The following is an 18,980-nucleotide window of genomic DNA, read 5'->3' on the forward strand; positions in this document are numbered from 1 at the left end:
AATTTATACCCTAAATCTTGTTTTGAGCGATGGGAGCAGGAACTTCTGTGCTGCGGATACCACTTTTAACTATCCCAGGTCTTTGGATGGTACTTTATGGCTATTGCTTCATAGCTGTAAAATTTGTATGAGATTCAAAATATCATCTGATCAATATTTGTGTCACTTTTGATTGTTTCTTCTAGCTAAACATTCTAAATTCTTTTAAGGCACAGTATGTCATGACATTCAGAGTTTTAGTTCCCTATGCTCTGTTCACTGAACATGGTCTATCTTATCAACGTCCTTAAGACGCGACCCCTGATTATCAATTCCAATATTCCAGGTAATTTTTAATCACCAAAGAGCACAGTGTAATGATGTCCAGCCTTGATCTAGAAACTATTCTATTAAAATCTTCTAATACACATCAATTCCTTAGTGCATGCTTCATACATTCAGTTTCTACTGACTTGTAAACTAAAATCCCTGGCTTTTGCATTTGAACTGCTGTTGAAACCAGTGTTCTCCCTTTTGTTCCCATTGATATTTTGGAAACTGAATGCATGGCTATACATTTATTCCTGTTACATTTTCATTTACTCATTTTAGCTTAATACGTCAGATAAAAGTTTTTAAAAATTTAAATGCATCATTAGTGTGTTAGCTTAGGACAAGTCATTTAGTAAATTTAATGAATTTACATTCATTCACCAAAAATATGAGTGCTTATGAGATGCTGGGCACAGCAGAAGCAACAAATATTAAGTTATGAGTCCCAAATGTTTATAATCTGCCATAGAAACAATATCTTTTAGAAGAAATGATTAAGGAATTCTAGATGGTGGGAGCACATTCCTACATCCAGCAGATTTCTCTCCACGCATCACTTTTTGGGGAAGGTTGTCCAGAAACAAGCCACCAAACATCCCCTTGCACCCTGCTCACCAGCTCCCAATCCTGTTTATTGCAGATAAAGATTAGGCTCACATTTTCCTAATAGTCTAAACAAGCCCCTCAGAAACTAAATCTTCAAATTACTCCAGTCATATCAAATTTCTTGGATGCACATGTCAGCTCTCATCCCTTTGATGTTGGTGGCTTGAACTTTCTGCCCTGCCATTAATTCATCACCTGTATTAATAAATAAAGAACAGCCAGGCATTTTAGCAGGAGCAAACTCCTCAGAGTGAAGAGGACTGGTTTTTCCTAAAGCCTAGCTGTGTGATCAGAAGCAAGTCATGACACGTCTCTGAGCTTTGTCTTTGCCTCTCTTTCAGTGGAGGGGCTAGATTTGAAGTATACATGTCATTACCACAGGATTAGCAGAATCATTATGATTCTTCCTTTTTCATGAGAGATATTAAAGTTCTCCAGTTTGGGAACAAAGAGAAAAATGATTATAGTTGGACCAACATTTGTAAAGAAAATAGTCATGTAACCACTGGGAAAGTCTTCTGGAATTGCTGCAGATGCTCAGACTGAAAGTTCAATGCCAAAGCGAGCTCACTGATCTCAGGTTGTCAGCTCAGGACCTGAGGGTCCAGGGACTCCGTCTGGATGGCTTCTCTCTCCCAAGCCTGTAAAGCATAAATGCCACCTGCATGATGAGTGGTCCTGCCTTGTCCTGTCTCCTAAAGAGCAACATGGAGAACCTTCCCCAAGGAGAACACGGAGCTCAATGAGGTCACTATTGAGTCTAGGAGTCCAGCCCTGCCTTCTGTCCCACTGGAAAGGCCAACCCCAACAAGACCTGAGAAACAGGGACACACATCTTTGGAGCTCTTTCAACTCTGTCTTAGGTGAACCTATCAGCTACCCGATTACTTTCATTTAAAAAAATTTTTATTTAAATTCAATTAATGAACATATAATGTATTACTGGTTTCAGAGGTATAGGTCAGTGTTTCATCAGACTTTATAACACCCAGTACTCATTACATCATGTGTAATAATGTACTTAATGTCCATCACCTCGTTACCGCAGCCCCCTACCCCTACCCCTCCAGCGACCCTCACTTTGTTTGCTATGATTAAGAGCCTGTTATGGTTTGTCCTCTCTGATTGCATCTTATTTTTTCCTCTCTTGTCTTCCTTTTGGTAAGGACAAGAATGCAGATTGCCATCACCACCGTCACCACACCCAATCCCCCCGTGAGCCGATAAGGGCTTACAGTGTAAGTGGTGGAGAACACCCTGCCAGGCCTGAAGGAAAGGAGCTCTGATGTTGAGTAATGGCAAGAAAAGCAGAATGTTCCTCTGTCCCCTCTCCCTTTATCCCCTCCCAGGAACAGGCTACAAGTTCATATCAGCACACTGACCTGCCAGCAGTGCTCACCAGCGGTCACTGCCCTCCTCTCTCCCTCCTCCACACCAGTTGACCTCAGAGGCCTTGAGAATTCTTTTCACGAGCATGGGGACACAGCTAACAAGAAAGTTGATCCAGTAAAAACAGAACCAAACCTGAAGTGTGAGTTTGAGTTTGCTGCTGCTTAGCACACAGAGACTGCAGCGAGTTCATGGATAAGTCGAGGTGAATATGGCACTCACAGCAAGACCCCTCTATGAAAGCCCCAAACCTTACCCTTTGTGATCATCATTACCAATGACAGTTTAATGCTACCTCTTTCCTGGAAAGACATTTATCATGTTCTGAAGAATCTGAATTAACTTCTAGAAGCATACAATGCCATCAAGAAAGCAAAGGATAGCTTTTCGTGTCCAAGCCCACATGGCTGTCTTGTCCAGCCTTCCTCTCCAAAAGCAAAGATGGATTGGGGGGTGTCAGAAGGCAAGACCACATTCTCTCTACACTATTATCCTCCTTACGAAATGGCGGTTGTCTTAAGATGTCAGTGCGCCTCACTGCCCTCTCCACTGCCTTGGGCCAGTTTGAGAGTCAGGCTCAGAGCATACAGAGAAGTGATGAAGGGCGTGTCCTCCGGAGCTGGTCCATCTGGCTTCTACTTCAATTCTTTCTGTGCCTCAGTCCTCTCATCTGTAAAATGGAATAATAATAGTAATAGACCACCCTTTATGCAATTAAATATGTAAATACTGTTGTTCCTGACATGTCTCGATCAGGCTTCTGTCTTTATCACCCTCTGAACAGCTCTGGGTAGGGGCACCAGCAATTTCCCAGGGAAATTTCTTAAGCTTCACTGTGTCTGACCCATCCCCCCCTCATTTGACAGAGTCAACCATTCCCTCTTTCTTGAGCACTTTCTCCAGAATACTAGTTTATTCTGATTTTCCTTCTACCTCATCAGTTATTTCTTTGCCTCCATTCTGGATTCCTCCTCATTTCCTAGACATTGGCATGCCCGGAGCTAGGGCTGGGGCTTCCTCTCTGACCCAGAGAACTGAGCTCACACTCAGTTCACCTGTTTGGTCTGTGACTCTACATGCCACCTCTGCCCTCTTTTCTTTCCCCAGTCTGGACTCCTCCCTCGAACTGCAGACTGACACCCCGAAGTCCACCTCAGGAGACTCTCAAAATCAATGATATCCATAACTGAGGTTCCCATCCCACTTCTTTCCCCAGTTTCCCCAGCAACTCCTCTCATCTCAATAAATGCCAATTCTACCCTTGTAGTTGCTCAGGATGAAATGTTTGGAGTCCTATTTGACTTCCTTCTCCTTTTCACCTACCACAGCCAATCCATCAGCAAACCCCATGGATGCTCCCTTCAGAATAGAAGCAGCTCCTGACCACTTCTCCACACTTTGGCTGCTGTCCACACAGACCACAGCCCCCTGCCCCTCTTGCTGGGACTATTTATTGTGCTAGCCATGGAATTTGTCCCTCAATTTTCATGCCAATGTTCTCCAGTCTTTTCAACATGGCAGCTGGAGGCTGCTTTATTTATTTATTTATTTATTTATTTATTTATTTATTTATTTAAGAGAGAGCACAAGCAGGAGGGACAGAGAAAGGTGGAGAGAGAATCTCAAGCAGACTCCACATATGAATGGAGCAGACTCCACTCCACTGAGTATGGAACCTGATGAAGGGCTCAGTCTCATGTCCCTGAGATCACAACCTGACCTGAAATCAAGAGTTGGACATTTAATCAACTGTGCCATCCAGGTGTCCCTGGAGGCTGTTTTTAAACCAAGTCATTCCTATGGTCAAAGCTCTCTGGTGAATTTCTCATCCAAGTTAGATTTCAAGAGGCTCTAGGCACTTTCTCTCCCAACCACCTCAGACCTAAGGGGCTACTCTCCCTCTTGCTCATACCACTCCTTCTTTCCTGGCTTTTTCTCAGGTTTGCCAATCGTGCTCCTACCTCAGGGTCTTTATACTGTGGTTTCCTCTGATTTTGTCATGCTCACTTACTTCCTTCAGTTCCCTGCTCAGATGCCAGCTCACCAATGAGGGCAAAATATAGCAACATCTACCACCTGCACTGTTTGTTCCCCTCAACTTCCTTTTTCTCCATAAGACTTAATACCATTCAATATACTCTATTTTTTTCTCATTTATTTGTACATTGCCTGGAAATCTTAAATAGAGTGTTGTGCCCATAAAGGCAGAGGCTTTGTTTGGTTCACTGCTATAGAGCATAGATCAATCAGTGCCAGGCACACAGGGGTGGTCAGTAAGTACTTGTTGGTGAATGAATGAATGAATGAATGAATGAAACTTATTTATAACAATATTTGACACATAAGAGGTCAAGCATCATATAAATGAATGAATAAGTAGCATGTAGATTGGCTCATAGGAGGCACTCAATAAATACTTGAGTGAATGAATTAAAGCATCTAGAATAGTAGTAATACACAGTAAACCATAACAAGCTGTTTATTATTCAGATGTCAAAATTTCATCATCAAGGATTACTGCTTTCCTCCTTTTCCCCATTCTCTCAAAGAACAAAAGAAGCTCCTAATTTGGCATTGAGAAGTCACTTCAGCCCATTCCTGAGACTTCCTCATCTCATGAGGCCTTAGGATGGGAACTGGGAATGCACAGACCCTACATGGATTGAAGCCCTTTCTTGTATGTCATACAGAGGCTTCCATGATTCTCATCTATTCGGACTGGGGATCTCTGAATATTTGGGGGTTAACAATATCATCTGCTATTCCCAGATGTGACATTTCCATACCATCAGATTAAGGAGCATGAGGAAGGGACATAAGTCTCAAGACATAAAAACTTTGTGCCGTGGATCTTACTGAAGGAAATGCCACCACTCAAGAGGTTAAACTTCAGACCCTGAAACCATTTAACTAGGATACTTGAATTCATAAAAAGTGTTAGGCCTGCTCCAAGGATTTATCAGCTATTTGCTTGTTAGTGTGAATTCTTTCACTCAGCCTTTTCCCTCCAAACTCCTAATTGATGCCAGCCTGAAGTGAAGGATGGGAGTTTTTGCTTGGGATAGAAGAAAGATGGAGGGAGAGGAATTTTATAGCCAAGTCACCAGGGGAAAGAACAGTGGAGGCGTTGTTGCAGATATTTGGGTCTTAGAATGACAGAGTAAAGCGGCTAGAAGCACAGAAGTTTGGGGGTAAGGATGGGATCAAATGTAAATTTTTCCCTAAATGAAAACCAGGCAGCACCCATGTTGACTGTGCTCCATAGCATGAGGCCAGGAAAACCAACTCTCATGACCCTGTTCCAGGGCAATGGTTTGATGCTAATTCAGTTAGGCAGCTGGAACCCAAGGGAAACCTCTATGTAAATGTTCCTCTAAACTTATTTTTTCTTTTTACTTCTTTGAAGAGTGTCAGTTTACAAGACTATGTCAATACTCAAGCAATCCAACTGAAGCATCTAAGTGTACGGTGCTGTGTGGCCAGGAACTGGCATTGATTCAGTAAATGCACAGGCCTGGCAGCCATTTGTCCTCCTCTTTGCTACTTGCACAGACATTTTATTAATTCTGCAGGCGTAGCGTGTCAGCTCTGAAAATATCAGCTCTCATCTGTAAGTAGCACTCCTGCACCCTTGGCTTGACTCTGCAGCCAGAGGGATGTTTAGGAAGCATCTGCTATCCTCCTCAAAGATCACGGGAGTGTTCTTTCCCCAAGGAGCTATATGAATAAAGTTATACAGAGGAACCAAGTTTCAAGAAAACTCACCAAAGGAAACCTGAAAGTCGATCAATTATGGGGCTTGTTTCTAATGTTTATTTACAGACTCTCAGTTACTTGATGGGTAGTTTATAAGACCAAAGAAACTTGAAGCAAAAATGATAACTTGCCAGGGCTGCTTAGAGACCTGTCATGCCCATTCGGAACCTCAGAGAACTTAAAGTCATTAATATAAACCTTTGCCAGATCCTTCAATGTCCTCTGCTATGTGCTAGCCACGTGGTCCTTGACCCTACCCTAAGGCATTCCTGCCATGGTGATGAGCCCTCACAGCACTGAACCCATGAGTCCATTCTTGGTTAACTTTACCTGTAAGAAAATTCCTTATAACTGGCAATAACAGGCAACTCAAATTAATGATACATTCAAATTTACAAAATTAATTATGATTTTTTTTATGACAGTAGGGATGGTCCTAACTACTCCCATTTTGGTTCTTACAAATCCAAGACAGTCACTGCTGATAAAATCCAAGTCTCAGTGTCTACGACAGTGGCCTCTCAGCTCTGTGTTAGATGCTGTGAGCCTGTACAGCAGGCAGGGCAATTTGATTCTGTTAGCGATGCGATTACTAACAGTTACCAATGATGTAGTACTTATTACTAGATGGGCATTACGTTTGGTGTTGGCATATAGGTGGATCATTCCATTCTTACCGCAGTTCTCTCAAAGAGATGACATTACCTCCATTTGCAGATTAAAAAAAAAATAAAAACAAACAAACATCTAACTGAGGTTAGATGACAATATGAGTCAGTAGCAGAGCTGAGAGTTGGACCCTGGGGGGTTGGATTTCAAGCTCGGCTTCCACCCATAGTGCTCCCATGGAAAGTGGCCCTACCCATAGCTACTCTGCCTGGACCCTTCAGGCCTGGGCCAGATGACAGCAGCAAAGGAGAGTTCTCAGCTGACCATGGAATGGCCCGGTGGCAGCCAGCACAAAGTCATTTCCCTTCTGATTTCAGCCTTGTGGAAAAGTGACCCCAACTGTCAATGCCTAAAAGAGATTCCAAGAAAGCGCTAATATGCCATGACATTTCTGGATTCCCTTAAAACTTGTGATGCATACCTTTATCTTTTATGTAACATTACATTATATAACAACAGAATAGCAGACTTCCCAAGTTAGTGGGGACTTTGCAGATCATTTAGTCCAGGCTTTTCCCTGATGTAGCTGTTGGGAATAACCCTACAAGGAACTAAAGGTTTATGAAAAACAAAACAAACATGAATGTGGGTGGCAGGGATGGAATAGTTGCTTTGGCTGTTCAGCACCTTTGGGAAGACAAGAGAATCTGAGGCCCATCCTTGCCTCAGAAGAATTTGGAGTGTGGGTAAATGAACGGAGCCAAGTTAGAGTCCTCCTGAGCCCTGTTAGTCCATCTCAAAGTCCTCATGAACCAGCTCCTACTTCTTGGCTCTATATATTGAGGCAGAGGATAGAGAAATATCCCTGAAAATATAGAAGGTACCCTGCTAGCTACATGGAAGTAAGAAGAAAACTAACCATTCCCCACACCTTTCCTAGAAGCCAGTAAAAAGGAGAAGGGCAGAGTCAATGAAAGTTCCTTCCTTATGAGGATGATCACTATGACTTCAAACTGTCGAGAGACTCTTCCATTTACTGAGATGCTGTCTGCTTCTCCTAAGTTAGTTCACATCTACAAGCCCCAGGTTTCTAATGTGCAAAAAAGAGAATAACAAATGCACTTCTCTCCTAGGATTCCCACGAGGGTTAAATAAGATAACCCTAGTAAAACCTGTGAAAAGAAACTTGAGAAAGACTCTGGCACATAGTAAGGACTCAGCTAACAATGTCTGTCATCATTATTACCATTCTACTTACTTTTTTTTTTAATTTTTTTTTTTTTTACCATTCTACTTACTGGTAAAAGTTAGAGACAACTTAAGGAAACACTTCTAGAAAAAAAAAAAAAAGGAGGGGAAGCTTTGTATTGTGTTTCACTTTCTCTTTTAAATTTTCTTTAACCATCTGGCATGTCCATTTTTGTATAATTCAGGCTAGGGGATAGTTAGAGCTGGTGCTGAGATTGAACTTGACTGAGTTTGTAGATGAGTTCCCAGCCCAATATGGGGGGCAAAGAGAGGAGAAGGTGAGAATATAAATGAAGGAATTTAGGGATTCTTGTCTTGTTTCCTAGATCCCTAAACTCAGAGGGACTATTTCTGCAGTGTTTTCCTCTAAGATGAAATTTTACAGAGTTCTTAGTTTATTTTATTAATGATCTATCAGTGATTGAGGATTTAATGTGCTTAATCCCTGTGTACATGATCTCTTTTGATCCTCACAACCACCAGTTGAGATGGGTTAATTTGTCCCATGCCACAGCTTGCAGGGGCAGGATTTGAACCCATTGTTATCCTACCCCAATGCCCAGGCCCTCAAACACCCTGCTATTCTAAAAGTCCACCAGAAAGTCAGTGGATCTGGGCCCTATCTTAAAAGTTGGACCAATGAAGCTGAGAAAGAAAGAAGCATATCCCTGTGCTGTTACCCAGAATCCCTGTCCAGGCAAATCTAGGGAATCTTTGAATAAATCTCTTTAATAAAGAGTGGTTCTCTGAAAAACAGTGTTGCAGAAATTGAACTCTAAGAAGTCCAGCTAGGCAGGTTATGGGAGCAGCTTCTAAGGGGAAGTTTCACTGCGAGAGGCTTTGAATGGCCAGACCTGAAGTGATTCATTTCTAGGAACAAGAAGGTACATCCCAACAGCTTCAAGGGCTACCTCTTGTGAACACTGTCTTGGCTCCTGCCATCACCCCAGGATGCAGGACAAGGGGGCACTGAGAGAGGGCCTTGGGCCTATAGCTCCAGGCTTCGTTGGTCCTTCAACCCACTCCAAATAAAAATGATAAAAATAACATTTGATAGGAGCAACTGATATTTTCTTGAACTTTTGTTTAGAGTAAATAAAATCATGTTGAAAAACTTTATTTAAAGAGATAAGAAATTTCAGTTTTGAAGAATCTGCTTGTTTTGAAATGCAGCTTTAAGATAAGATCCGGGGACTGGCCTCCTTACTGCCCACATCCAGAGTTTACCCCACATCCCTCCAAGGTTGTGATTCTAGAGCTGAAGCAAGGTGAAGCCTTGGTGAGAACAGAAAGGTTTGCTTACAAGCTTTAGGATATAGGGGCAGGCTGGGGAGACAAGTCCTCAGGGGAGACAACTCTCTGGTCTCAGGTGGAACAGAGGTAGAAGAGAGATGAAACAGATGCACAGGACAAAATGGCAGTTGTCACAAAGGCCCTGGCTTATGCACTTCTCTGAGAAGTTTCTCTGTGAAACAGAGTTGGTACTTAGTGACCACTATCCAGTTCTTACTACAAAATTTAATGTCTTGACCCAAGAGCTTTGAAAACTTAGCCTATTTTTAAGTGTCTCTATTCTTCCTCTGTGCATTTGCTTAATGCTTTTTTTCTGTCCTCACATTTGACTGTCTACCAGAATATGGAATTCTACTTTGGAAATCATCTCCTTAAGGCTCTCGAAATCTTGCTCCATTGTTGTCCAGGATGCAATGTGGCTCCTGAGAAGTTTGAAGACATTCTGGTTCTTACTACTTAGTAGGTGCCTAGTTGTTTCTGGAAACTTGCAGGATCTTCTCTTTATTCCCACATTCTGAAATCTGACAATGATGTGTCTTGATATGAATCTGTATTCATCTATTGGCCTGGCATTCGGTGGACCTCTTTCCATCTGGGAATGTATATTCTTCAATGCTGGGAAACATTTGTCAGTTACTTCATTGAGCATTTCCTCTCTCTACTTCCTTTGTCTGGAGTTATTATTTGCATGTTCATCCACCTAGACCGGCAATACTCAACCACTCTCCTACACTGATCTTCAGATTTTTCTTTTTTCTTCCTATCTTCCTCATCTTTTGCCTTTACTTTTTAGTTTTTTGTTGAATCCTTCATTTCTACTCCCATTTTTAAAATTTTCAAAAGCCCATTTTTGTTGTTTTCTAAAGGACCCCTTCTTTTAAAAAACAAAACAGCTGCCTCTTGTTTCATGGGTGAAATATTTTTTCTTACTTTTCTGAGAGTATTAACGTTAACTCTTTCCCAAATTTGATTTTTTTCCTACGTGATCTCTCCCCCTGCCAAGATTATTTCTTCCCGTTTATTTTATTCTCTGTCTTTCTTCTGATATATGCCAATCCTTAATTGTCCATATTTCTAAGGAAGGGAAAGTTTGCATCCATGGTAAGCTTTGTGGAAGAACAGTGGTTTTCACTTCAGTGTGTACTTGGGAGTATTATTGAATATAGATTTCAGGGCCAGTGGTTCCCTTCTGTAGGTCTAGAACAGGGTGCAAGAATTTGCATTTTAAAAAATTAATTAATTAATTAATTAATATTTTTTTTTGAGAGAAAGTGGAAGCAGGGATTGGGCAGAGGGGAAGAGAGAATCTTAAGCAAGCTCCAAGCCTCACGCAGGGGTTCAATCTCACGACTCTGAGATCATGATCTAAGTCGAAATCAAGGGTCAATCCAATGCTTAACCAACTAAACCACTCAGGTGCTCCAAGAATTTTGATTTTTATGAGGTGTCCACATGGTGCTGATGCTGCAGGTTCGTGGAACTGCTGCTATGACTGGTTGTTTTCTTGGGGACTCTCTAAGATGATCTTTAAGTGTTTCTCTCTGGGCTGGCCAGAATCCTCAACCAAGGGCGTCCCAATCTCAGGCCCAAGGTCTAGTTCTGGCTCCTATATTTTGTTATCCTATGAGGGGTACCAGGGACCGTCTCATCATTGGATTTGTAAGTCACCATCTGACCCTTCTGTTTTACTGTAGTATTCTTGCCATCAACTATTTCTGGAGTCCTCCAGTCCAGTGATCTCTGTTTCATACTCTCCAGAAGTAGAGACCTCCCATCCAGTGGGGATGAGGTCATCCTTCAGCTGGGCAGTGCAGAAGAGAAGATCTGGGGAGGGGATCATCATGGTCCCTGGGTGGACTCTCAGCTGATGCTTTTAGAACCCCACCTTTATCTGCAATCACCAGATCCCCAGTTAGGGGGATGCTGGGGTGCAGTAGATTTTGCTTCTCACTTCTCACTCTGTCAGCTTGGGATTCTCCTTTCTTAAGCTTATAAACCAACTGCCCTTCTTCAGCTTCCAGCTTCCAGGATTCTATTGCTCCTGTCTGCTCCTTCATTCCCTCTGTCCTTGTGGGTTTAGACCCCCTAATAGCCCCTGTTACTGTCATTTTAGTGGGCTTTCAAGAAGAAAGAGAGATAAATGAAAATGTTCAATCTGCCATCTTTACCCAAAAATCCCTAACAGCACGATAAAAAGATTTGGTGTGGTATTAATTGTAGATAATTCTGAGCAATTTGTATTTGTAAAGACAGATGTGGCCTCATTGTGACCATTTCAAGTTTATGGACTATTTTTTCTTTCTTTCTAAAGAAAGTTTCCTATTTCAAAATTATGTTGCTTTAAGCACATCTCTAATAATGACCCCCAGAAGAAAATGCAGAGACTCTCACTTTCCTGGCTTCTCAGACTTTTATTAATTAGAAAATGCCCTCAAGAAACAGCAAAGCTCTAAATCAGATTCATTTTGATATTCAATGTAACATATTCAAGTTGTCAGAATTTTTACAATGTGTCTAATGAAGTGCTCAGCATAATGAATTGTACAATTATAACGAAATGGGGTTCTAATGAGCAATTATCATTCCAAGCAAGAACATTCCAGGTTTTTTTTATTCTCCTTTTCTCAAACTGGAGCCTAATAAGGAGTTATGAAAAAAGTTAATGGGGAGTATACTCAGCTGAAATGACTCTTACAAACTCGGTTTTCCTCTAAGTTTGTAGGTGGCAATATAGCTTTAAAAATGGGTTCTCAGGACTGTCGGTGGGAATGTAATTGGTGCAGCCACTCTAGAAAACAGTATGAATGTTCCTCAAAAAGTTAAAAATAGAACTACCCTATGATTCAGTAATCCTACTTTTGAGTATGTATCCAAAGGAAATGAAAATAGGAACCCAAAGAAATACCTAAACTCTTATGTTTATTGCATCTTTATTCATAACAGGCAAGATATGCAGACAATATAAGTGTCAGTGGATGAATGAATACAGAAGACATTGGTGTGTGTGTGTGTGTGTGTGTGTGTGTGAATATATTGGAATATTATTTGGCCATGAAAAAGGGAAACCTTGCCATTTGCAATGACATGTATGGACATTGAAGACATTATGCCATATGAAATAAGACAGAGAAAGACAATTTTTATATGTTCTCACTTGTGGGTGGAGTCCAAAAAACCTGCTGGGGTTTTTTGGACTCCACCCACCCCCACCCCCCACCCACCTCCCCTTCCACCACCCCTAGTTCTAAACTCTTAGAAAGAGACTAGAATAGTGATTATCAAGCAATAGGTGGGGGAAATGGAGACATATTGGTCAAAAAATACAAACTTCCAGTTAGAAGATGAATAAGCTCTAGGAATGTAATGTACAGCATGGTGATTATAGGTAATAATTCTGTATTATATACTTGAAAGTTTCGAAGAGAGTAGATCTTCAATGTTTTCATCACAAAAAAATTATGTAGCATGGTAGAGGTATTGGAAGCAATAATTTTGCAGTATGTAAGTGTGTCAAATCAACATGTTATACATCTTAAAATGGGTTGTTGGGTATGGTCCCAAGATCCTTCCTGATCCACGTGAGTTTTCACATATATGAGATGGAGCTATGGAGCTGTATGGATGGGAGTCGGGGGGTGGGGAGGCAGGAATTAGTGAATTGAGTCTCTTTGTGCAGACCCTATCCTTCCCTTCTATCCTATGAATTTATGGTCTCAAGTGACAATAGGAAGGTAAATGGCCCAGAGGTTCTTTGCTGCCTTGAAATATCCGAGGAAGAAAGGTCTGTGAATCATTGCTCTAGTTAAAATAAAAGCTTCTTCTGCTGAATGCCCATTTTGTATGGGCTGTGATCACTACACTAGATGATTGGCCATGTGTGATTTTGCATTCTTATAAGAATCTGCAAGGTGCATATTTTACAGATGAGAAAAGCTGAAGCTTCATGATGTCAAGTAAAATGGCCAAAGTCTACAAGCATAAAGAACTAGAGCAGGTGTGCCTGGCCCACACCCCAGCTAGACTTCAAGGAGCCCCTGTCTTGCCTGGGCTCTTCCTGTTTTTCTTACTGATCCTTTCTGTGACCCAGGTGAATCTGTTTGCTCACTGCCTATGTTCTGGAACCTGCTTTGTACAACTCCAGCGGTGCTGATCACATTATGGCCTAGAGATATGTAATGTGAGAACTCTGATTTTGGCCATATGCCTTCCACACCAGGAAGGTAAACAAAACAAAACAAAAAACAAAAACATAACAAAAAACCCTCCCACTATTATTGATTGTAGTGCTCTTGCTGCAAGTAACAGAAAACTCAAAATTGAATAGCTTAAAAAAAGTAAAGAAAGTGAATTATCTCATATAAAAGAGGTCTTGGTAAAGAATACCTCTAAGCTTGATTAAGCTGATAATTTCACAATGCCACCAGTGCCCTGTGTTCCTCTTGTCTCCTTGCTCTGTCATCCTCACTGGGCTCAACTGGGGCTGCAAGGTGGCCACTGCTGTTCCAGGTACCATATCCAGACACAACAGCATCCATTGGAAAAAGAGGAACAAATGTTCCACTGCTCTTCGAAATAAAGATAATGAGAAAACATAAGAAAAAACTCCTTAACATGGTTCTTAGGAATGATTTTTTGGGTATGACACCTAAAGCACAAGCAATGAAATAAAAAATAAGTGAGTGAGACTACATTAAACTAAAAAGCTCATGCACAGTAATAGAAATGATTAACAAGATGAAAAGGCAACCTATGGAGTGGGAGAAAATATTTGCAAACCATACATGTGATAAAGCGTTGATACCCAAAATATGTAAAGAACTCATATAAAAAAAAAGAACTCATATAACCCAATAGCAAAAAAATGGCAAATAATCCAATAAAAAATGAGCAAAAGAACAGAATAAACATTTTTCCAAAGAAGACATACAAATGGCCAACTGGTACATTAAAGGTGCTCAGCATCACTAGTCATTAGGGAAATGCAAATCGAAACCAAAATGAGATATCACCTCACACCTGTTGGAATGGTTACTATCAAACAAGACAAGATCTAACAAATGCTGGTGAGGCTGTGGAGAAAAGGGAACCCTTAGGCACTGGTGGGGGGGCCATAAGATGGTACAGCCACTGTGGAAAACAGTATGGAGGATCCTCAAAAACTTAAAAATAGCACTATCCTATGAGCCAGTAATCTTACTTCTGGGTATATATCCAAAAGAAATGAAATCACTATGTCATAATATGTGTACCCCTATGTTCATTGCAGTGTTATTTATTTATTTATTTATTTATTTATTTATTTATTGAATTTATTTTTTATTGGTGTTCAATTTGCCAACATATAGAATAACACCCAATGCTCATTCCATCAAGTGCCCCCCTCAGTGCCCGTCACCCAGTCACCCTCACCCCCCTCCCACCTCCCCTTCCACCACCCCTAGTTCGTTTCCCAGAGTTAGGAGTCTCTCATGTTCTGTCTCCCTTTCTGATATTCCCACTCATTTTTTCTCCTTTCCCCTTTATTCCCTTTCACTATCTTTTATATTCCCCAAATAAATGAGACCATATAATGTTTGTCCTCCGATTGACTTATTTCACTCAGCATAATACCCTCCAGTTCCATCCACGTCAAAGCAAATGGTAGGTATTTGTTGTTTCTAATGGCTGAGTAATATCCCATTGTATACATAAACCGCATCTTCTTTATCCATTCATCTTTCGATGGACACCAAAGCTCCTTCCACAGTTTGGCTATTGTGGCCATTGCTGCTAGAAACATCGGGGTGCAGGTGTCCTGGCGTTTCACTGCATCTGTATCTTTGGGGTAAATCCCCAGCAGTCATTGTAGTGTTATTTAGAATACAAAAACATGGAAGTAAACTAAGTTTCCATTGGCAGTCCATTGACAGATGAATGGGTAAAGAAAACATAATATATGTCATGAATATGTATGTATATAATGAATATATATGAATATATATAATACATATAGTATATATATAATGGATAGTTATTTATATAATGAAATAGTACTCAGCCACACAAAGAAGGAAATCTTGCCATACACAACAACACAGATGGACCTTAAGGACATTATTCTACATGAAATAAGTCAGACACAGAAAGACAAATACTATACGATCTCCCTTACATGTGGAATCTAAGAAACAAACAAGCGGACAATAAGCCCAAACTCATAGAAAAAGAGATCAGATTTGTGGTGACCAGAGGCATGGAGTGGGGGAAGTGGATAAAAGTGGTTAAAGGTACAAACTTCCAGACAAAAGATAAGTAAGTCATCACGTACCATATGATGACTCTAGTTCACACTGCTGGTTGATGTATTTGAAAGTTCTTTAAAAAGTAGACCCTAACTAAGAGTGCTCATCACAAGGAAAAAAACCATTTCTTTGGTAACTGTATGAGAAGACGGATGTTACCTAAACTTAATGTAACAGTTTGCAATATATGTAAGTCAAGGCATTACACTGTGCACTTAAACTTATATAGCACTGAATGTCAATTATATCTCAATAAAACTGAAGAAAAACAATCTAGGTAACATTCCCACAAGTCCCTATGATGGCTTGCACTTACACCTCATTGGGCAAAACTGGGTCTACCTTAAACCCATCACTAAGGAGGAGTTCAGGATTGCCATGATTAGATTAGACTGGTTTGGGTTTGCTCTTGAGTCAGGTTAGGGAAAAGTGGCCCTCTGGACAGAACCAGGGCTCTGACAGCAAGGAGTAAGGAAAGAACTGACCATTGGATGGAGAACCAACAGCAACTTCTACCCAAGTGTGCTAAACTTCTCTGAAGACAGATCACATAAAAATTAAGTTTTTTTTTTTTAAAGATTTTTATTTATTTATTCATGAGAGACACACAGAAAGGCAGCGACATAAGCAGAGAGAAAAGCAGGCTCCCAGCCGGGAGCCCAACGAAGGACTCATCCCCGGACCCCAGGATCACGACCTGAGCCAAAGGCAGATACTCAGCCACTGAACCACCCAGGTGTCCCCAAATCAAGGTTTTCACGTTTCTGTATTTTCTATTGTTCTCTAGTTTGGGGATACAGGACTGAAAAGGACTGGACCTAGTCCTTTGTTGAGGAGATGCAAAGAAACTAAAGAAACTTAATCAGTGTTAGGACTTCAACTAAATTTCCATGCATTTGGAAAGTGCTATAATAGGGAAAGGCAGTTAACTATCAATATTATGAAGCAGCAATAGGACTGAGAATCCATGAAGAAATGGATATTTATCTTTTAGCTTAAAGATAAAGATATGGGTTATCCTCAGCTGCAACCCAAAGGTGCTGATGACAATACATAGAAAGTTGTGTAACTCTCTGAAATCTAATGTCCAGATTCTAAGCTATCCCACAGATTTGGCAATTGCTCTGGTTCTCCCAAAAGCATTTGGATAGAGTTCACCATGCCAACAAATGATTCAGTCTGCAACTCTCCTTACTTACACTGTGCCATCCGCAGGAGGTTTTCTCGGCTCAGTAAAGTAGGTTGTATAGGGACATTTGACTCTCCCTATATGGCACTTGATGTTTTTTAAAAAAGATTTATTTATTTATTTAGAGCTGTGGGGGAAGAGGAGCAGAGTGGGAGGGAGAGAAATCCTCAAGCAGACACCTTGCTGAGCACATAGCCTGATGTGGGGCTTGATCCCAGGACCCTGAGATCATGACTTGAGCTGGAATCAAGAATTGGATCCTCAACTGACTGAGCTACCCAGGCACCCTTCTCTTGTTCTACTCTTGAAGAAGCTGGAAGTCCATTATCAGTCATTTAGCTTTCCGCTGATCTCAGCCAACAATAAAATACATGGAAAAGAAAACATTCCTTTTAAAAATATAAATCTGATGATGTTACTATCTATTCAAAAAGGTTTCATGATGTCCTATTGCCTACAGAATAAAATTCAAACTATTTAACAAAACATCTAAGACTGGAATCTGGCCCCTCTTCCCTCTCCACTTTTGTTTCCTCCTGTCTTACCAGATGACACAGTGTTTCTGGATGTTGTAAACTTTCATAGTTCTGTGCCTTTGTCTCACTTGACCCTTTTATTTCTGCCATTTTAATACCTATTCATCATTAAAAACCCTAAGTTAACTCAGTTCCTCTAGCCGACTTTTCTTATCCTGTGTTGATGAATCAGAATGAATCAATCTCATCTCTATGGGTTCCCATCTTTGTTTCCACTTTTATTTAATGCTTATAACAGTCACCCCCTAATAAAGATACTTTAATGTCTTCTAATCTGTCTAGGCTGCTAAATTCCTAGAAGGGAGACCAGCTATATCTTCATTCATCCCATTTCTTCTCTCTGAGCACACAGGAAGACCTCATTTTCCCTGTCCTCCTTGCAGTTAGTTAGGTTCTGACTAATGGATCAGGGTAGAAATGATATGAATATCTTCTGGGATGGTCTTTAGAAAGCTAGTCTTTAAAAATATTTGATGAGCTTCCAGTCCTCTTTTCACCTTCTGTGGATTGAGGCCAGAATCATAGGCTAAAAGGAGCCTGGATCTCAAAGTAATTACTTATAAGACAGCTACCTGTGAGAGAGCTGCCTACCTGCACTGAAGACTGAGTGAGTGAGAAATAAACTGCTACTACACCAAGCCACTGAGATTTGGGGATTCCTTGTTATTGCCACATAGGCTAACTTCCCTTAACTAATACGATTTCTAAGGTAGAGGGGACCATGTATTATTCATTTTTTATTCCCCGGTGCTCAGTACTTTGCATGTCTTTCCAAAGTGAAATGAAGAGTGAATAAAGTAGCTGTTCTAAAAATTATATATTTTCTCATAAGAAAGAAATGAAATTCCCTTAAGAGCAACATCTCTGTTTTCTGTGAACATGAGATTAATAATTTAACAAACATGTGTCTCTGGTATTTGCTTGCAGATTTTAGCAACAAGAGTGAGGGGAAGATGAGTGGAAGGGGTTACTACAAGGAGCAAGGAATTCTCCCCATGGTTGACTTTTCTCCTCCTCCAGGTTTATTGTCACCTCTGCAGAAGGCCTTCATGGCTCACCCCACTGCAGCAACACCACTTCTCTAATATTCACTATCTTAGCAGTTATCTTCGTAGAATTTGCCTTGGACTCTAATTATTTGTTTGGTTTGTTTGGATTTCAGATTAGACTGGAAGCTCGGAAAGGAAAGTAACCACACCTGTTTTGTTTGCTATTGTTTCCAGGTAACTAAAGCATGTCTGGGTCATGGTAGGCTCACACTCATGATGAAGAATGAGGTAAGGAAGGAGACAGAAGAAGCATCGAGTAAAAATATTACTATCTAGTGGTGGTCGGTGGGGGGGCGGTGCAAACAGCTCACACTGAGAGCCGCAAAATCTGTATACAGTTGTGTACAGCAAAATAATCAATGGTACTTCCCAGAAAAGTTAAAATTATGTTCATCAAAATATATTTAAGAAGAAAGAAACCTGACTGAAGCGTTAAAAATATGTCCACATACCATGGTTAAAATACAATTTCACATTTATGGAAGGAAGTCTTAGTTAACTGGGAAAATCATGCACCCAACACAATTTCCCAAGGAGTCAAAATAAGTGAGATATTGCAAATCATTCTTTCATCAATCCATTATCATTCCTCAACAAATATTTACTCTGTCTCGTATATACAGAATACCCAATTTTTCTAGAAGATGCTGGAAATTCTAAACAGACAACATGCTCCTCCTCCTCTTCAATGACTTATAATATAATTGAAAAC

At 40.6% G+C, this 18,980-nt stretch overlaps 1 long non-coding RNA gene across 1 annotated transcript; it reads left to right on the top strand.

The window, feature by feature from the left end:
• Positions 1 to 1,595: 1,595 nt before the first annotated feature.
• Positions 1,596 to 3,639, top strand: LOC111090311. The gene is made up of 3 exons (XR_005371542.1): positions 1,596 to 1,781; positions 2,085 to 2,512; positions 3,415 to 3,639. It is a non-coding gene; the product is annotated as an uncharacterized LOC111090311 (long non-coding RNA).
• Positions 3,640 to 18,980: the final 15,341 nt, after the last annotated feature.

This window comes from Canis lupus, chromosome 16 (assembly GCF_011100685.1).
Source record: "Canis lupus familiaris isolate Mischka breed German Shepherd chromosome 16, alternate assembly UU_Cfam_GSD_1.0, whole genome shotgun sequence".
Taxonomy (NCBI): domain Eukaryota; kingdom Metazoa; phylum Chordata; class Mammalia; order Carnivora; family Canidae; genus Canis; species Canis lupus.